The sequence below is a fragment of the Bos indicus genome, chromosome 23 (assembly GCF_029378745.1).
Source record: "Bos indicus isolate NIAB-ARS_2022 breed Sahiwal x Tharparkar chromosome 23, NIAB-ARS_B.indTharparkar_mat_pri_1.0, whole genome shotgun sequence".
NCBI lineage: Eukaryota > Metazoa > Chordata > Mammalia > Artiodactyla > Bovidae > Bos > Bos indicus.
Genome location: NC_091782.1, coordinates 22,048,849 through 22,068,404, shown reverse-complemented (window position 1 = coordinate 22,068,404; position 19,556 = coordinate 22,048,849).

The following is a 19,556-nucleotide window of genomic DNA, read 5'->3' as shown; positions in this document are numbered from 1 at the left end:
TGATGCCATCCAGCCATCTCATCCTCTGTCATCCTCCTCTCCTCCTGCCCTCAATCCCTCCCAGCATCAGAGTCTTTTCCAATGAGTCAACTCTTCGCATGAGGTGGCCAAAGTATTGGAGTTTCAGCTTTAGCATCATTCCTTCCAAAGAAATCCCAGGGCTGATGTCCTTCAGAATGGACTGGTTGGATCTCCTTGCAGTCCAATGGACTCTCAAGAGTCTTCTCCAACATCACAGTTCAAAAGCATCAATTCTTCGGCGCTCAGCCTTCTTCACAGTCCAACTCTCACATCCATACATGACCACAGGAAAAACAGCCTTGACTAGACGGGCTTTTGTTAGCAAAGTAATGTCTCTGCTTTTGAATATGCTATCTAGGTTGGTCATAACTTTCCTTCCAAGGAGTAAGCGTCTTTTAATTTCATGGCTGCAGTCACCACCTGCAGTGATTTTGGAGCCCAGAGAAATAAAGTCTGACGCTGTTTCCCCATCTATTTGCCGTGAAGTGTTGGGACCGGATGCCATGATCTGCGTTTTCTGAATGTTGAGCTTGAAGCCAACTTTTTCAGTCTCCACTTTCACTTTCATCAAGAGGCTTTTGAGTTCCTTTTCACTTTCTGCCATAAGGGTGGTGTCATCTGCATATCTGAGGTTATTGATATTTCTCCCGGCAATCTTGATTCCAGCTTGTGCTTCTTCCAATCCAGTGTTTCTCATGATGTACTCTGCATGGACCTTTAATTCTTCCTCAAGGGCTATAGATAATATTTTGAGCTATATTCTGTGAGCCATGTTATAGTTACTAGAACATCAGGCAGAGAAGTGAATTGCATGATGACCAGAATGTGTGTGTGTGTGTGTGTGTATACATATACAATCAGCCAACTTTTTTCTCCTACTGTTGAAGCAAACCCAATCCTCAGACAGCAACATTTGCTGAATGCCAGCTCTTGTCTAGTGACTTCTAAAGCAGTTGTGTTATTTTAAGTCTCACAATCAATCAGGCAAACCTGGATTTCTGAAACTCAGCGCAACCATTCATTTTGTATGGGACTTTGGATAAATTAACCTTGCTGGATTTCAGTTTCTTGAGTCTGTTGAAAGAAATCTTTACAGTGCAAAGCACAGTGTCTGGCTGATAGTGGCAACCTTGTAAATATCCATTTCTACTTATCTCCTATACGCCTGCATTTGACATCCTTTAATCTTTTACTTCTAAAAAGACTGCATAGCATACCTTTAGAACAAAAAGTGTCAGTTACAGTCAGAGACCAATAAGGAAAAAAGAAAAAAAATTAATATGCACACCTAAAAAAGATGTACATATTGGTTGTGTTGTATTGAAACCGTGTAACAATGTGACTTTCTTCAATCAACAAATATTTATTGAGTATTGTGTTCACCCTCCTTTGCAAACAAACAAATAAACCAAAAAACCTGAAGTCCAGCCCTTATCCTCAAAGATTTGCAGTGTAACCAGGAAGAGAGACGTGAACAGATAGTTGACAGTATGAGTTGTGTGTGTAGCTATGGGCAAGGCAAGCTTCCCAGGTGGCTCAGGGGTAAAGAATCTGCCTACAATGCAGGAGAGGTGTGTTCAGTCCATGGGTTGGGAAGATCCCCTGGAGAAGGAAATGGTAACCCAATCCAGTATTCTTGCCTGGGAAATCCCATTGACAGAGGAGCCTAGCAGGTTACAGATCATGGGGTCTGAAAAGAATCTAACACTAAATAACAATAATAAAGGCAAGCTTCAGGAGGAAGGTATAAATTGAGCTAAGGCTTGGAGAATGGCAGTAATTACAACCTGAAGGAGTCCTAGAAGTAAGGGGTGAAAGTGGAAATGCAAGGGAAATATCCTGAAATCTGTCTGATTCCTGCAAGCCATAAGAAGTTCAGTTCAATTCTGTCACTCAGTCATGTCCGACTCTTTGCGACCCCACAGACTGCAGCACGTCAGGCCTCCCTGTCCATCACCAACTCCCGGAGTTTACTCAAACTCATGTCCATTGAGTCAGTGATGCCATCCAACTATCTCATCCTCTGTGGTCCCCTTCTCCTCCTGCCTTCTATCTTTCCCAGCATCAGGGGCTTTTCCAGTGAGTCAGTTCTTCGCATCAGGTGGCCAAAGTATTGGAGTTTCAGTTTCAGCATCAGTCCATCCAATGAATATTCAGGACTGATTTCCTTTAGGATGGACTGGTTGAATCTCCTTGCAGTCCAAGGGACTCGAAAGAGTCTTCTCCAACACCACAGTTCAAAAGCATCAATACTTCAGCACTCAGCCTTCTTCACAGTCCAACTCTCACATCCATACATGACTGCTGGAAAAACCATAGCCTTGACTAGACGGACCTTTGTTGGCAAAGTAATGTCTCTGCTTTTGAATATGCTATCTAGGTTGGTCATAACTTTCCTTCCAAGGAGTAAGCGTCTTTTAATTTCATGGCTGCAATCACCATCTGCAGTGATTTTGGAGCCCCCCAAAATAAAGTCTGACACTGTTTCCACTGTTTCCCCATCTATTTGCCATAAAGTGATGGGACCAGATGCCATGATCTTAGTTTTCTGAATGTTGAGTTTTATGCAACCCATAAGAAACCAAACCATTTAAACTTTGAATGAATGAGGCTGATGAGAGGCAAAATAGGATTCATAGAAGGAAACAAAGAAAAATATAAGATATTATAGGAAGAGAACTGAATGTCTTAGTCTCCAGGATCTTAAATATTTTAAGAATAAAAACCAATGAATAGAAATGAAGAGAGGGTCAGGAAAACAGAAGGAGAGGAAAAAAGAACACTGGATTTGACAATAAGGTTACCTTTGAAACTGTAACTTAAGAATATACATAACAGAATATGTAATATATATAGCTGCATATATTCAGCATATATAGAACAGAAAAGTTAGAAGTCAGTTAAAGGTTTCAATGACTAAATAAGTGAAAAAGAAGTGAGGCCATAAGATGAACATATTCTTAACCAGAAGTCAGGTCGCATAATCTGAAAAGGTAAAAAAATCTACGATCAGTTCTACCCTAGAAATCTCAAGATCTGTAGTATTTTCATGAGAAACCACATATTTTAGAAGTTTGAAAATTGAAATAAGCAAAATCACTGTATAAATTCAGAAGGCAAAATCTGGTTGAGGTGATATTGACATAATGGATCATAAAAGAAATTGGAAAGATCAGGGAGTAGGACCATAAGGATGAGAAAACTGAAGTAAAGCAGAGAACCATCCCAGAGTTAATGCTGTCTTTTTTCTTTTTTAATAATATCCTGTTTTTCTCTGCTTGGCAGCTCTGGGTCTTTGCTTTGGCATACAGGATCTTTAGTTGCAGCATTCCAACTCTTAGTTGCAGTATGTGGGATCTAGTTTCCTGACCAGGGATTGAACCTGAGACCCCTGCATTGGGAGCTCAGGGTCTTAGCCACTGGACCACCAGGGAAGTCCCAACGCTGTCTTCAAGAGGAGAAGAAGCCAATGGAAATTCCAGAAGAAGAACAAAATTAGAAGTATATTTTTTAAACTTACAAAATGGTATGTGAAACTATGTTCTCAAGTTGTGAGTAATAATAAGCAAATGTTAGCTATTAATTACTACATGGAGCTCTTTTCATCTTATAAGTCTTATCACCACCCCCCAGGAGACTTTCAAAGTGTGGTACTTTATTTTATACATTTTTATACATCTAGCACGTTGCTCAGCTCAAAACAATGCTTTCCTCAACAGTAACTATTAGTCGGATGATAGAAAATATGATGAGATGATAATCTCATCATATATTTAGATTTAACCTCAAATACCTTTCAGCTAAGAACAAATTACCTTTTCTTTTTGCCCTTATTTCCTTTATCTTATAATGAGTTAGGTTTTATCTGACCTTACCCTTTTTTGCATTCCCAGACAAATGAACTAATACTATTCTAGTTATTCCTTTTTTTTTTCTGCTGAATATTGACCTGGTATGAAAGAGAATATTACAATTTCGGTGAGAATGACAATTTCAACCAGTCTAATTCATGCCAAACTGCTATCATTTCTTCCCAGTGTTTTCTTAGGAATTTATCAGAAGATATCTGTATTGAAAAACCCATCTATCTCCTTTCCTTCTGGTGTAAACTACTCTAACCAGGAAGATTATTCCGAAGAAAATTAAATTCTAACTTGATTGTGTTATTTTTAAAACACTCATTTAGCTCAGGTCTTAAAGGCAACAAATTTTTTGTTTCTTTATTCTTAGTTCCAAAGTACTAGATTTCCTGGCCAGCTTTTTTATTGTTATCTTGTTTTGCCTTAGCTAGTTTGTTGTATACTTAAGCACAAATTGCAACAATGTATAACCTCAATTTTTAAAAAATCATTCTTTAGAAAATAATTGTAGGAAATAATAATCTCAAACACAATGCCTATACTGTGAGGTCAGTGAAGCTGAAAAATGTCCCTGCTCAAACTGGTGACCCATCACCTTCCGACAAATCCTGCTACTCTGTTGGTACTTTGGGAGATGTACTTAAACACATGATGGCTCTAAGCACTTTTCATTATTACACATAAAGAAAAAGTTTAATTAAAAATATGATGAACCCATCCAAATGAATTATCACTTTGCAAGCTGAAAAGGACCTTTTTAGTAATGTTGTTTGAACTTTATTCAGATGGTGAAAGTGAAAGTGTGAAAGTGTTAATCCCTCAGCCCTGTCCGACTCTTTGCAACCCCATGGGCTGTAGCCCACCAGGCTCCTCTGTCCATTGAATTTCCCAGGCAAGAATACTGGAGTGGGTTGGCATTCCCTTCTCCAGGGGATCTTCCTGACCCAGGGATCAAAGCTGGGTCTCTTTCATTGGGTCTCTTGCATTATAGGCAGATTTTTCAACCATCTGAGCCACAAGGAAATAAGCTCAAAATAGGTCTTTTTGTCTCCTGATTGGGGAATTGAACCCCAGTCTCCTGTGTGACAGTCGGGGATACTCACCACTATACTAATGAGGAGAGCCTTGTCATAGATCCCCAATAATAATCTCTTTCAAGAAGCATTACTTTTTCAAAATGTTAAAGCTAGTCTCTTTTGAAGGATCAGATATTTTAAACAATCCCAAATGACAAATATTATACATTTCCATTTTTCAAATATCAGGCAATTCAATTATACACACAATATCCCATGAAGAATTTCTGGCTATGAGTACAGATTCATTCAACTCAACAGACATTTTTAGGGATCACCCATTATAGATCAGCACCTGCTCTGTCTTAAATATAGAGGTAGAAAATATAGTCTCTGCTCTTAAAAGTGCAAATGTTGGGGAGCTTTGGGGGGTACATTGGAGTTGCCCAATAAGGACAAGAAAGTATATTTGGACAGCCCGGACAAGAAGTAGGTAAACTATTGAAAGTCCAGGATAGCTTTTAGGGGGAGCCAGGCTGGGAGAAGGCAATGGAAACCCACTCCAGTGTTCTTGCCTGGAGAATCCCATGGACGGAGGAGCCTGGTGGGCTACAGTCAATGGGATCGAGAAGAGTGGGACATGACTGAGCAACTTCACTTTCACTTTTCACATTCATGCACTGGAGAAGGAAATGGCAACCCACTCCAGTGTTCTTGCCTGGAGAATCCCAGGGACAGAGGAGCCTGGTGGGCTGCCCTATATGGGGTTGCACAGAGTCAGACATGACTGAAGCGACTTAGCAGCAGCAGCAGCAGGCTGGGGAAACCATAGCCAAACACAGAGGGTTCATGTGTTATGGAGATGATCCTGAGGTCTTATCCTAGAAGTTACAGGTAGTTAATGATGAACTTGAAGTAGGTAATTGCTTTGCTCTTTCAGCCACAGAAAAAAATTCTCACGTTTTAAAAAATCAAGTATAAAATATTTGATTCTATAAGCATTGATTACACCCCACTAACCCTTGATCAATTAATAAATATGTTTTTCACTTATACTAAAAAAAAATTAATTAAACTAACATAATATACAAGGCACTGTGTATGCTGGGTGCCGTGAAAGATGCAGTGCAGCAAACATCAGCTCTGCCCTTAAGGAATGTGATTTCCGTGGATGGATCTAGAGATGGTCATACAGAGTAAAGTAAGTCAGACAGAGAAAGACAAATATCATCTGATATCACTTATATGTGGTATCTACAAAAAGGATACAAATGAACTTATCTATAAGTTACAAATGTAGAAAATAAACTTATGGTTCCCCGGGGATAAGGAGAGGTAGGGAGGGATAAATTGGAAGACTGAGATTGACATATACACACTACTATATATAAAATAAATAACTAATAAGGACCCACTGTATTGCAAAAGGAACGCTACTCAGTGTTCTGTAATGGCCTCTATGTATAAAAAAGAATGGGGATGTATGAATATGTATAACAGATTCATTATGCTGCATACCTGAAACTAACACAGCATTGTAAATCAACTATAACCCAATAAAAACTTCTTAAAAATGGAATTTGTAAAACAACTATACTCCAATAAAAATTTAAAAAAACAAACAAAGGAATGTGATTTCCAGCTCACACATCTATAAGATATGCTTAACTGCTGTGAACTTTACCTTTTTTCAGAGAATCTGCGTTTAGCATTATCACGGCAAAAACCAATAGACTGGGTACCTTCTCGTTTTAGTCATGAATTTAGTAATGAATTAGTATTCTTATTTAGATCTCTTTGCAAATTCTAAGCAATAAATGCAAGTGACCTGTTGACCCCCAACTCAGAAAATATCTATACATATCACAAGTTGCTGTATCACAAGTTTCAAAAAAGAGTAGATTTTTTGAAAACAAAAATATGAGTGATCTGTGCTTTCTTCACTTGTGAGCTTTTATAAATGACAAAGAAGGGATTTTTCTTTTTAATAAACTAAGAGAATTCTCAGCAGAGGATTCCATCTATAATCATCATCCCCTGGTCAATCCCATTTCTGTGTCTGCCTAATGTGATACTAAAAGGCACTCATCGAATTATCAAAGTGTTATATTTCTATGCTTCTGCTCATCTAACCAGGAATGGTTTCTAAAACAAGAAGTAGAAACCTTATTTCAAATCTCTACTTAACCTCCTAATGGCATAGATGACAACAAGGTTATGTCCCATCTGAGACTGGAGTGTTTAAACTGCTTGCTCTGATATTATTCTGATGTCTGGGGTTAAATGCCTGCTAAGGCAAAAGAAGCTCATGAACCAAGACATTCCTCTCTGCCTATTCCTGAGAATTCACATGCTGTTCTGCAGGTTTCTGAGCCACTCCCACAACTGAGGCAGATTCTATATGTGGCTCCTAAGCTGATCTCCTCCATCTCCTGTGGTCAGCCCACATCACCTCGCCCAGCGTTTGCCTTTCCTCATATCACATCAACCCCTCCAGTTTATAACCAGGGAACCTGAGTCATTCTAAATGATCTCCTGCACATCCTGCCTACCTCCGTCACTCTAGAACTGATGCTTTAACAGGACCCTGTCCCCCTATTTTCTCTCAACAGTCATATCACTGCTGGGGACTCTCATAATTTTATATTTGAGCTACTTTTTCTTCACCCTTAATTCCCTAGACTAAATACCCTCCTTTTTTGCATTGTTCCTTCCCCCCTCTTTCTATCTTACAACATATCTCTTCTAATTCCTTTACCTCCAATTGCCAATCCAGTCTGTCCGGTCTAGTCAACTTTACATACGAGGCCTCCCTGATCTCCTAATCCTCCCTGGTCACCAAATATTTTTTCACAGACTTATTGTTGCAGTTTTAAGGAAACAAAGTTTTTATGCATTAATAGCACATAATCTCAATGTATTCCTTAAAATAAATCAAGGAAATAATTTCTTGTTTTGCAATATTACTAACGAAGGCAACATTAATAACAACTGAGAGTGTCTCAGTTCAGTTCAGTTGCTCAGTCGTGTCCAACTCTTTGTGACCTCATGAACCGCAGCACACCAGGCCTCTCTGTCCATCACCAACTCCCAGGTCCACCAAAACCCATGTCCACTGAGTCAGGGATGCCATCCAACCATCTCATCCTCTGCCGTCCCCTTCTTGTCCTGCCCTCAATCTTTCCCAGCCTCTGGGTCTTTTCAAATGAGTCAGCTCTCCGCATCAGGTGGCCAAAGTACTGGAGTTTCAGCTTCAACATCAGTCCTTCCAAGGAACACCCAGGACTGATCTCCTTTAGGATAGACTGGTTGGATCTCCTTGCAGTCCAAGGGACTCTCCAGAGTCTTCTCCAACACCACAGTTCAAAAGCATCAATTCTTTGGCACTCAGCTTTCTTTATAGTCCAACTCTCACATCCATACATGACTACTGGAAAAGCCATAGCCTTGACCAGACGGACCTTTGTTGACAAAGAGTGTCTAACCATTTTTAAGTCTCGGGCGCTGACCCATACACCTTATACCCCTCATCTGATACAGTTCTTATTACATTGCTATGAATTATTGTATAATCATCCCCATTTTAAAGAGCTGGAAACTGAGACCAGTAATTCTCTTGCCTAAGATCACATAACTATTAATAGCAGTGCCTGTGCTTGCACACAGAGCTAATTTCACAGCTAATGTTTCAGTTGATCTCAATTTGACCCCTGAGTCGTGATTTTTTGTTTGTTTGTTTAAAGAGAAGGAGAATAAATAAATAGGAGGAGGAAGAGAGAGAGAAGGGAATAGGAGGAGGATCTTAAAGGAATCCTCCTTCCATACTTTTTTCTTTTTAATTGTAGTATAATTGCTTTCAAATATTTCAAATAGCACGTAATCCCAATGTATTCCTTAAAATAAATCAGGGAAATAATTTCTTGTTTTGCAATATTAGTAACGAAGGCAACATTAATAACAACTGAGAGTGTCTCAGTTCAATTCAGTCGCTCAGTCGTGTCTGACACTTTGTGACCCCATGAACCGCAGCACGCCAGGCCTCCCTGTCCATCACCAACTCCCAGGTCCACCAAAACCCATGTCCATTGAGTCAGTGATGTCATCCAACCATCATCCTCTGCCGTCCCCTTCTCGTCCTGCCCTCAATCTTTCCCAGCCTCTGGGTCTTTTCAAATGAGTCAGCTATCATATTTCAAATCCTGAAAGATGATGCTGTGAAAGTGCTGCACTCAATATGCCAGCAAATTTGGAAAACTCAGCAGTGGCCACAGGACTGGAAAAGGTCAGTTTTCATTCCAATCCCAAAGAAAGGCAATGCCAAAGAATGCTCAAACTACTGCACAATTGCACTCATCTCACATGCTAGTAAAGTAATGCTCAAAATTCTCCAAGCCAGGCTTCAGCAATACGTGAACCGTGAACTTCCTGATGTTCAAGCTGGTTTTAGAAAAGGCAGAGGAACCAGAGATCAAATTGCCAACATCCGCTGGATCATGGAAAAAGCAAAAAAGTTCCAGAAAAACATCTACGTCTGCTTTCTTGACTATGCCAAAGCCTTTGACTGTGTGGATCACAATAAACTGTGGAAAATTCTGAAAGAGATGGGAATACCAGACCACCTGACCTGCCTCTTGAGAAATCTGTATGCAGGTCAGGAAGCAACAGTTAGAACTGGACATGGAACAACAGACTGGTTCCAAACAGGAAAAGGAGTATGTCAAGGCTGTATATTGTCACCCTGCTTATTTAACTTATATGCAGAGTACATCATGAGAAATGCTTGGCTGGAAGAAGCACAAGCTGGAATCAAGATTGCCAGGAGAAATATCAATAACCTCAGATATGCAGATGACACCACCCTTATGGCAGAAAGTGAAGAGGAACTCAAAAGCCTCTTGATGAAAGTGAAAGTGGAGAGTGAAAAAGTTGGCCTAAAGCTCAACATTCAGAAAACAAAGATCATGGCATCCGGTCCCATCACTTCATGGGAAATAGATGGGGAAAGAGTGGAAACAGTGTCAGACTTTATTTTTGGGGGCTCCAAAATCACTACAGATGGTGACTGCAGCCATGAACTTAAAAGACACTTACTCCTTGGGAGGAAAGTTATGAGCAACCTAGATAGCATATTCAAAAGCAGAGACGTTACTTTGCCAACATAGGTCCATCTACTTAAGACTATGGTTTTTCCAGTGATCATGTATGGATGTGAGAGTTGGACTGTGAAGAAGGCTGAGCACTGAAAAATTGATGCTTTTGAACTGTGGTGTTGGAGAAGACTCTTGAAAGTCCCTTTGACTGCAAGGAGACCCAACCAGTCCATTCTGAAGGAGATTAGCCCTGGGATTTCTTTGGAAGGAATGATGCTAAAGCTGAAACTCCAGTACTTTGGCCACCTCATGCAAAGAGTTGACTCATCGGAAAAGACTCTGATGCTGGGAGGGATTGAGGGCAGGAGGAGAGGGGGACGACAGAGGATGAGATGGCTGGATGGCATCACTGACTCGATGGAGGTGAGTCTGAGTGAACTCCGGGAGTTGGTAGTAGACAGGGAGGCCTGATGTGGTGGGATTCATGGGGTCGCAAAGAGTCGGACACGACTGAGAGACTGAACTGAACTGATAATTGCTTTACAATGTTGCATTAGTTTCTGCTGTACAAAAACATGAATCAGCTATATGTATACATAAATTAGGGCTTCCCTCATAGCTCAGTTGGTAAAGAATCCTCCTGTGAAGCGGGTGACCTGGGTTCGATCCCTGGTCGGGAAGATCCCCTGGAGAAGGGAAAGGCCACCTGCTCCAGTATTCTGGCTGGAGAATTATGTGGACTGTATAGTCCATGAGGGTCACAAAGAGTCAGACACAACTGAACCAATTTCACTTTCAGTTCACTTTCATAGCTGTATTGCCTCCCTTTTAAGCCTCTCTCCCACCCACCCCCAATCCCACTGCTCTAAGTTATCAGGGAACTCAGAGCTGAGCTCCCTGTGCTGTATAGCAGCTTCCCACCAGCTATCTAATTTATGCATGGCTGTGTATGTACGGCAACGCTTCCCTCTCACCATCACACCCTCTCCTTCCCTTGCTGTGTCCACAAGTCCATTCTCCACGTCTGCCTCTCTGTTCTTGCCCCGGAAATAGATTGAAAGGATTCCTCCTTCAGGAGTCTGTTATACAGATCAACCAAGAAAGGGCCTGGGACAGAGTAGGCACTTAATGCTAATTTCTCTTCCCACTTTTACACCTTCTTTGAGGACCTACTCAGTGCCAGGAGGTGTACAAGGTGCTTGAGTAGATGGATGTAGAGAAGTGATAATGGAGAAGTGGACCCAACTCTCATGGAGCTTGCGGTCTAGGGGAAGAAGTTGCGGTCGGTTCCCAAGTGCACAGTATAAACCATCTCCACTATTTCTCACGTGCCACCTCCCACACCATCCCTGCTTTCTTAAATTATTCTCTCCTTCTCAGAAACAGTCTGCTCATGCCTCTCCTAGAACACATGGTGTATTTCCTTTTGTATACAGCTATTATCCTTCAATGTACATTTTCTGTTTTAGGGTAATGGTCTTGAGACTGGGTCTTTTTTCTTCCTATCTTTGCATTCTTGCCAGCCATTAAAAAAATAAAAAAGGCTTTGCTGTGTGGCATGTAGGCATGTGGGATCTTTGTTCTCCCCAACCAGGGCTTGAACCCGTTCCCCCTGCATTGGAAGTGTAGGGTCTTAACCACTGGATGGACAGCAAAGTCCCCCTTGCCTGCCATTAATGCAAAGAGGCCCTCAATAATTGTGTACTAAATTCAACAACAGAAAGATACTGTAAAATTATGTCTCTACCTCCTGAATGTTTCAAATCAAGGCATTATGCCTTCACTGATTCGGTCATATTCCTCTTACAAATGCTATCTTATCAGTGATTTATCTGCCACTCTGTGCCAAACTTTTCCTGGACGTGATTAATCAAGATGTCATTACTTAGGCACATGCGTGCCTAAGTGATCCCTTATCTTTTGCAGTAAAGACAGTTCCTTTTAAACAATTGTCATAAATTTCAGTTAATTTTTACATACTAGAATTTTGGTAGAAATAATACTTATAAAAAGAAATATCTTCAGAATATAATGCATTCTACTTATTACAAAGTCATAGTTCCTTTTCCCTAAGAGTTATGGGGAGGGAGGAAGGAGTGAAATAAATGCTGGCTGTGTGAGATACATGCTAGAAAAATCTTAACTACCCTGTGGCATGCATCAGAGCCGCCAGTCCTGCGGGTGAAGTCCCATTAGCCTCGCCTTTTCACAGAAGTATATTTGTGTTTACATGCATGCGGTAGTCACTTCTCAGCAGGGGACCATCACTTTCTTCTTCCAGGCTTACCTATAACCTCTAAAAAGAATACAAAGAATGAAGAAATCCAAGCTATTACGTCACTACAAGACTGTGTTCGAAAAGTTAGTCATGCCCTGCTGATTAAGAAATGAGTCACCTCCCCAGTGCAATGTCGTCTCAGATCCGGAGGAAACGAGAACCCAGGAGTAGGAGAGGTGCTCAGTTTCTGAATCTGATTAAACAATTCAATAAACATTTTACAAAACAGAAAGATGTTGCGATCACCACACAGTAGAGTTTTGTTAAAAGACCACCAGTTCTCAAGGACCCAGGAAAATGATATGCCATGAAAAAGAACTTTAGAGGAATTCCCATTTCTGGTTAAGTTCACCTAAGGATCTCTCTTCCCAAATGAAAGTGTTAGAGGATCTATTTGAATATTACTTAAACTAAAATGAAACGGAAAGGAAATTCATGACAGACATCTTGTAGACATAGGAATTGAAAGCCCAAGAGGACATTTTCATTTGTAGGAAAAGGACCCTGAGAAAGAGGAACTCTCTAAACAAATTTATTGAGAGAGACAGACAGAGACAGAAATACCGGGCAACAAAAGGCCTGAAGAGAAAATCTCTCTTAATTACTCATTTCTTCATTCATCTGTTCATTTTTAGAGGAGAATGCTTTAATCATGATTCACGAATTCTTAATGTGATCGATTTAATGTGACAAAGTGAAGTCAAATTTATCCAGTGTAAATAAAGACTTGGCCTATTCTTAAATCCATATATTAATTACTTCCACATTTTTATGCTTCTCTTCTGTTATGTAAAGAATGCTTGTTGTACAAAATTCAAAAATAAAAAGAAATATGTAAAGTAAAAGGTGAGGCCTGGCGTGCTGCAATGCATGGGGTCGCAAAGAGTCGGACACGACTGACTGACTGAACTGAAAAGTTAAAAGTCCCCAAAAATCCCATGTTTCAGAACAACTACTCTTAACAGTTTATATTAACCACATTTGTATTCATGTTCTAACATGCAAATTGCTTGTAATTCTTACATGTAAATTGCTTATAATTTACTACAATGTAGTATAGTATAATCAGAGAAGGCAATGGCACCCCACTCCAGTACTCTTGCCTGGAAAATCCCGTGGATGGAGGAGCCTGGTGGGCTGCAGTCCATGGGGTCGCTGAGGGTCGGACAGGACTGAGCGACTTCACTTTCACTTTTCACTTTCATGCATTGGAGAAGGAAATGGCAACCCACTCCAGTGTTCTTTCCTGGAGAATTCCAGGGGCGGCGGAGCCTGGTGGGCTGCCGTCTATGGGTCGCACCGAGTCGGACACGACTGAAGCGACTTAGCAGCAGCAGCAGTACAGTATAATAATATATAGCGTAGTGTACTATACTGCACGATACTATAGTGTAGTGTAGTATAACTCACTATACATTGCTTGCAACTGTAATTTTTCCACCTAATCTCACTGCATTTATTCCCAAACAAGTCATCGCTTCAAATGGTACATTCTATTGTTTTATTGAATCGTGACCAATCTTACATTAATGAACATTTGAAGCACTTCCAGAATTTTGTATTTTGGGATGCCATAAATCTGCCTCAGTGAACATCTTTGTATGTAAATTTTTGCACACTCATGTGAAATTTTTCATAGAAGTGCAGTTGCTAGATCAAAACTCATCCAAAAATATCATGCCATTCACATTTCTTCAACAATTTATATTGTCACCAAAGCTGAGTATTTAATGATCTTTTGCGTTTAGTCCATATGGTAGGAGAAATGTTAAAACTCGTTGTTTGAATTTACATTAAGGAGGCTGAGAATCTTTGTAGATTGACTATTTTTATTTCTTTGTTTAAAATTGCCCACCTCCAGCCCATATCTTTGACTCATCTTCATGTTTTTATTTATTATTTTCTCATGGCTTTCTAAGAACTCTTTATTCTAGAGATCTTCGTCACTTTTCTCAGTATCCAGGTATCCATTTGCCCTTAGATCTAGTTATCTTTCTCCCCTATGAGTGTGTGTTTGTGGGGAGGGTGCTGATCTCTGCATAGCACTTCCCCAGTCAGCTGTTTCCCAGTTGAGGATAGACGGTTGGAAGGTGTGGAAGGAAGAACAATACCCTTCAAAGATGTCTCAGTTCCCAAGACTTTCTTGGTCCAATGGCTAAGATTCTGCACACTCAGTGCCAGAGGCCTGGATTTGATCCCTGGTCAGGGAGCTAGGGGTTTCCCTGGTGGCTCAGATGGTAAAGAATCTGTCTGCAATACGGGAGACTGGGTTCCAACCCTGGGTTGGGGAGATCCCCTGAAGAGGGCATGGCAACCCACTCCATATTCTGGCCTGGAGAATCCCCGTGGACAGAGGAACCTGGTGGGGCTAGAGTCCATGGTGTCACTAAGAGTCAGACACAACTGAGTGACTAAGCATGCACAGTACAGGGAACTAGATCTGCAGACCGAAACTTAACTAAGACCCAGTGCGGCCAAATAAATAATTTTTTTTTCTAAAAAATAATTTGGAAAAAATGCCTAGGTCCTAACCCCTGGAAACTGTGAACATGTTATGTTATTTCAATTCAGTTCAGTTGCTCAGTCATGTCCAACTCTTTGCGACCCCATGGACTGCAGCACGCTAGGCTTCCCTATCCATCGCCAACTCCCGGAGATTTTTCAAACTCAAGTCCATTGAGTTGGTGATGCCATCATCCTCTGTCATCCCCTTCTCCCACCTTCAATCTTTCCCAGCATCAGGGTCTTTTCCAACGAGTCAGTTCTTCGCATCAGGTGGCCAAAATATTGAAGTTTCAGCTTCAGCATCAGTTCTTCCAATGAACACCCAGGACTGATCTCCTTTAGGATGGACTGGTTGGATCTCCTTGCAGTCCAAGGGACTCTCAAGAGTCTTCTCCAACACCACAGTTCAAAAGCATCAATTCTTTGGTGCTCAGCTTTCTTTATAGCCCAACTCTCACATCCATACGTGACTACTGGAAAACCATAGCTTTGACTAGACAGACCTTTGTTGGCAAAGTAATGCCTCTGCTTTTGAATATGCTATCTAGGTTGGTCATAACTTTTCTTCCAAGGAGCAAGCGTCTTTTAATTCTATGGCTACAGTCACCATCTGCAGTGATTTTGGAGCCCAAGAAAGTAAAGTCTGTCACTGTTTCCATTGTTTCCCCATCTATTTGCCATGAAGTGATAGGACCGGATGCCATAATCTTAGTTTTCTGAATGTTGAGTTTTAAGCCTACTTTTTCACTTTCCTCTTTTCACTTTCATCAAGAGGCTCTTCAGTTCTTCTTCACTTTCTGCCATAAGGGTGGTGTCATCTGCATATCTGAGGTTGTTGATATTTCTCCCAGCAATCTTGATTCCAGCTTGTGCTTCAAGTTATGTTACTTGGCAAAAGGCAATTGAGTTGCAGCGTTATGTTTGGGAAATCAGTTGACCTTAAAAGAAGGAGAGCATGCCGCATCATCCAGGTGGGTTTAAGGATCCTGAAAAATGGAAGAGAGAGTCAGGAGACCTGGAGAGATGGTCATATGAAGAGGACATGAGTAGTCATTGCTGGCTTCAAGGACAGGGACAGGGACATAACCCAAGGCTGGTAGCCTCTAGGAGCTGGAAAAGCCAAGGAAACACATTCTCCTCGAGAGCCTCCAGAAAAAGATGCAGCTCTGCTGATGCAGCCTGTTTCAGACTTCTGAACACCAGAACTGTAAAATTAAGAGTGCATGAAAGGCACTCAGTTGTGTCCGACTCTTTGTGACCCCATGGACTGTAGCCTACCAGGCTCCTCTGTCCATGGAATTCTCCAGGCCAGAATACTGGAGTGGGTAGCTGTTCCCTTCTCCAGATGATCTTCCCAACCCAGGGATTGAACCTTGGTCTCCCACATCGCAGGCCGATTCTTTACCATCTGAGTCAACAGGGAAGCCCTGTAAAAGTTTGTGTAATTTTAAAAAACATTTTTACTTTATTTATTTAGACTGTGCTGGGTCTTCGTTGTAGTGTATACGCTTCTCTAGTTGCAGTGTGAAGGCGGCATGTGGGATCTAGTTCCCTGACCAGGAATTGAATCTGGACCCCCTGCATTGGGAGCACAGAGTCTTAGCCAATGGACCACCAGGGAAGCCCCTAAGTTTGTGTAATTCTAAGCCACATAATTTGCAGTGATTTGTTACAGTGGCAGTAGGAAACTATACAGAGGGCCAGGGAAAGAGATAAACCACCCCTATCCCCTACTTCAAACAGCATCTCCAGCACCCACTACTGTCCTCTGGAATGATCTTGGCTTTAGCTAGCTTCAAGAACTCTGGTTATAACAGAGTCTGGAAGCTTTTATTTTTAGCTTTCTAGCCTCTGTAACACAGGAAGGATTTCTAGTAGGAGGCTGAGAATGGATATTAAAGAAATTAAGCAATCTATCTGCTAGAAACACACACGGTATGTTTCTGGAAGGAAATAAAAGAAACTAGTGCAGTATTTGCAACTGGGGAGCTGAACTGAACAGCTGAAGGATGGGAAGAGAAGGGCAGTTTATTGTCATTGCATAATCCTTTGTAACTATTGTGTGTTTTATTTGTTTGTTGTTGTTGTTTTGGCTACATTGAGCAGCATGTGGGATCTTAGTTCTCCAATTATAGTGGAAGCATGGAGTCTTAACAAATGGACCACCTGCAAAGGCCTAGTTTGTAAACAACTTAAATTGATACTTTGCACATGTAAAACTAAATAATGTTTTAAATAGGATAAGGCAATAGAATAGGTTTAAATATAATAAAGTTTAAGTAGAATAAGGCAATAGAATAAGTTTAAATAGAATAAAACAAAACCAAGTAAACTAAAATCAATATAAAAAGATCTCCGATGATTCTGATAGAGCTGATCCACAGACCAAGATAACCACATCAATTAATACTCGTTGAAATAAATGTGTTTTCTATTTGGTCTAGCTGAGGAAGAACATAGGTGAAACAGTAGTTGATAATTGCTGGGATTTAGTTTTATACTACTTTTATTATTTTTGACTTATTTGACATATTTCACTTCTGTGTTAAAAAATATTTCCTGTTACTTAGATATTGTCTTAATATTGCATTTTGCACTCATTTGCTACTTTCCCATTGCCCAGTGTGACTGCTGCTACTGCTGCTGCTAAGTCACTTCAGTCGTGTCCGACCCTGTTCGACCCCATAGACCGCAGCCCACCAGGCTCCCCCGTCCATAGGATTTTCCAGGCAAGAGTACTGGAATGGGGTGCCATTGCCTTCTCCTAGTTATATCTAATATATACACAGAAGCAGAGAAGGCAATGGCACCCCACTCCAGTACTCTTGCCTAGAAAATCCCATGGACGGCTGAGCCTGGTAGGCGGCAGTCCATGGGGTCACTAGGATTCGGACATGACTGAGCGACTTCCCTTTCACTTTTCACTTTCACGCATTGGAGAAGGAAATGGCAACCCACTCCAGTGTTCTTGCCTGGAGAATCCCAGCAAAGGGGGAGCCTGGTGGGCTGCCGTCTATGGGGTCACACAGGGTCGGACACAACTGAAGCGACTTAGCAGCAGCAGCAACAGTAGCATACACAGAAGACTGACTTTCAATTATCCATCACTTGGGTCAGGCTGATCAGTTAGCCCCAATTCCATAGCCAGAACCACAATTACGTGTTAGCACCTGTAAATTGCAAGCATGATTCCAAAAAGAGAACAGTTTTGTAGGGTTCAGTTCAGTTCAGTCACTCAGTTGTATCCAACTCTTTGCGATGCCCATGGACTGCAGCATGCTAGGCCTCCCGGTCTATCACCAACTCCCAGAGTTTACTCAAACTCATGTCCACTGAGTCGGTGATGCCATCCAACCATCTCATCCTCTGTCTTTTCCACCTTCAATCTTTCCCAGTATCAGGATCTTTTCCAGTTCTTCACATCAGGTGGCCAAAGTATTGAAGTTTCAGCTTTAGCATCAGTCCTTTCAATGAACACCCAGGACTGATCTCCTTTAGGATGGACTGGTTGGATCTCCTTGCAGTCCAAGGGTCTCTCAAGAGTCTTCTCTAACACCACAGTTCAAAAGCATCAATTCTTCAGCGCTCAGCTTTCTTTATAGTCCAACTCTCTCAACCATACATGACTACTGGAAAAATCATAGCCTTGACTAGACAGACCTTTGTTGGAAAAGTAATGTCTCTGCTTTTCAATATGCTATCTAGGTTGGTCATAACTTTTCTTCCAAGAAGCAAGCGTTTTTTAATTCCATGGCTGCAGTCACCATCTGCAGTGATTCTGGAGCCCCCCAAAATAAAGTCTGTCATTGTTTCCATTGTTTCTGTAGGGTAGTCTTGCAAAAATCAAACCTATTAAGCTATGAAAATATTTTGATTAGTAAATTAAATATAATGCTGAGCTCGAGAGACCAGAAAAAGGAATTGTGTAAAGAAATGGGGACATAAATGTGGAATCCAGAGGAAGTGGTATTTTGACTGGGGAAGATAAGTTGGTTTACAAAGCATGTGGGTCACTAGTCGGACAAGTCCTTTCAAACAGCAGAAACTGAGCAATCAGTTGAAATGAGGAACCAAAATTTATGAGGAGGCAAGTCTGCTGAATACACGCATTTAAAAATCATCAAACATATAAAACCTTGATTATAAATACAGGTCTTGACAAAACATGCTTTGGTTGGTTGGTTGGTTAGTCACTAAGTCGTGTCTGACTCTTCTGTGACCCCATGGACTGTAGCCCGCCAGTCTCCTCTGCCCAAGGGATTCTCCAGGCAAGAATACAGGAGGGGGTTGCCATTTCCTTTACCACAAGCTTAAGACATAAGGTTTCCAATGTACACAGTGAATGAGTCTCAATCTTAGTAATATAAAAAGAAACCTGCTAGCAGGAATTGAATAGAAGTGGTAATCCAAGGCTTTCTCACTGAGAAATGTGTATACAGCTCTCACTACAATCAGGTTGCTGATTTCTCTGGGCATGTCACTGAACTGGCTTGTGGATTCCCAGAGGTTAAAGAACTTAAGTGGAAACAGTTTAGTCAAACATGAAGAAGTGAAGTGAAAATTGCTCAGTCATGTCTTGACACTTTGTGACCCCATGGACTATATAGTCCATGGAATTCTCCAGGCCAGAATACTGGAGTGGGTAGCCATTCCCTTCTCCAGGGGATCTTCCCAACCCAGGGATCAAACCCAGGTCTCCCGCTTTGCAGGCCGATTCTTTACCAGCTGAGCCACAAGGAAAGCCCCTAGTCAACCATAGGGGACCACAGTAGTGATCTGGGAGAAA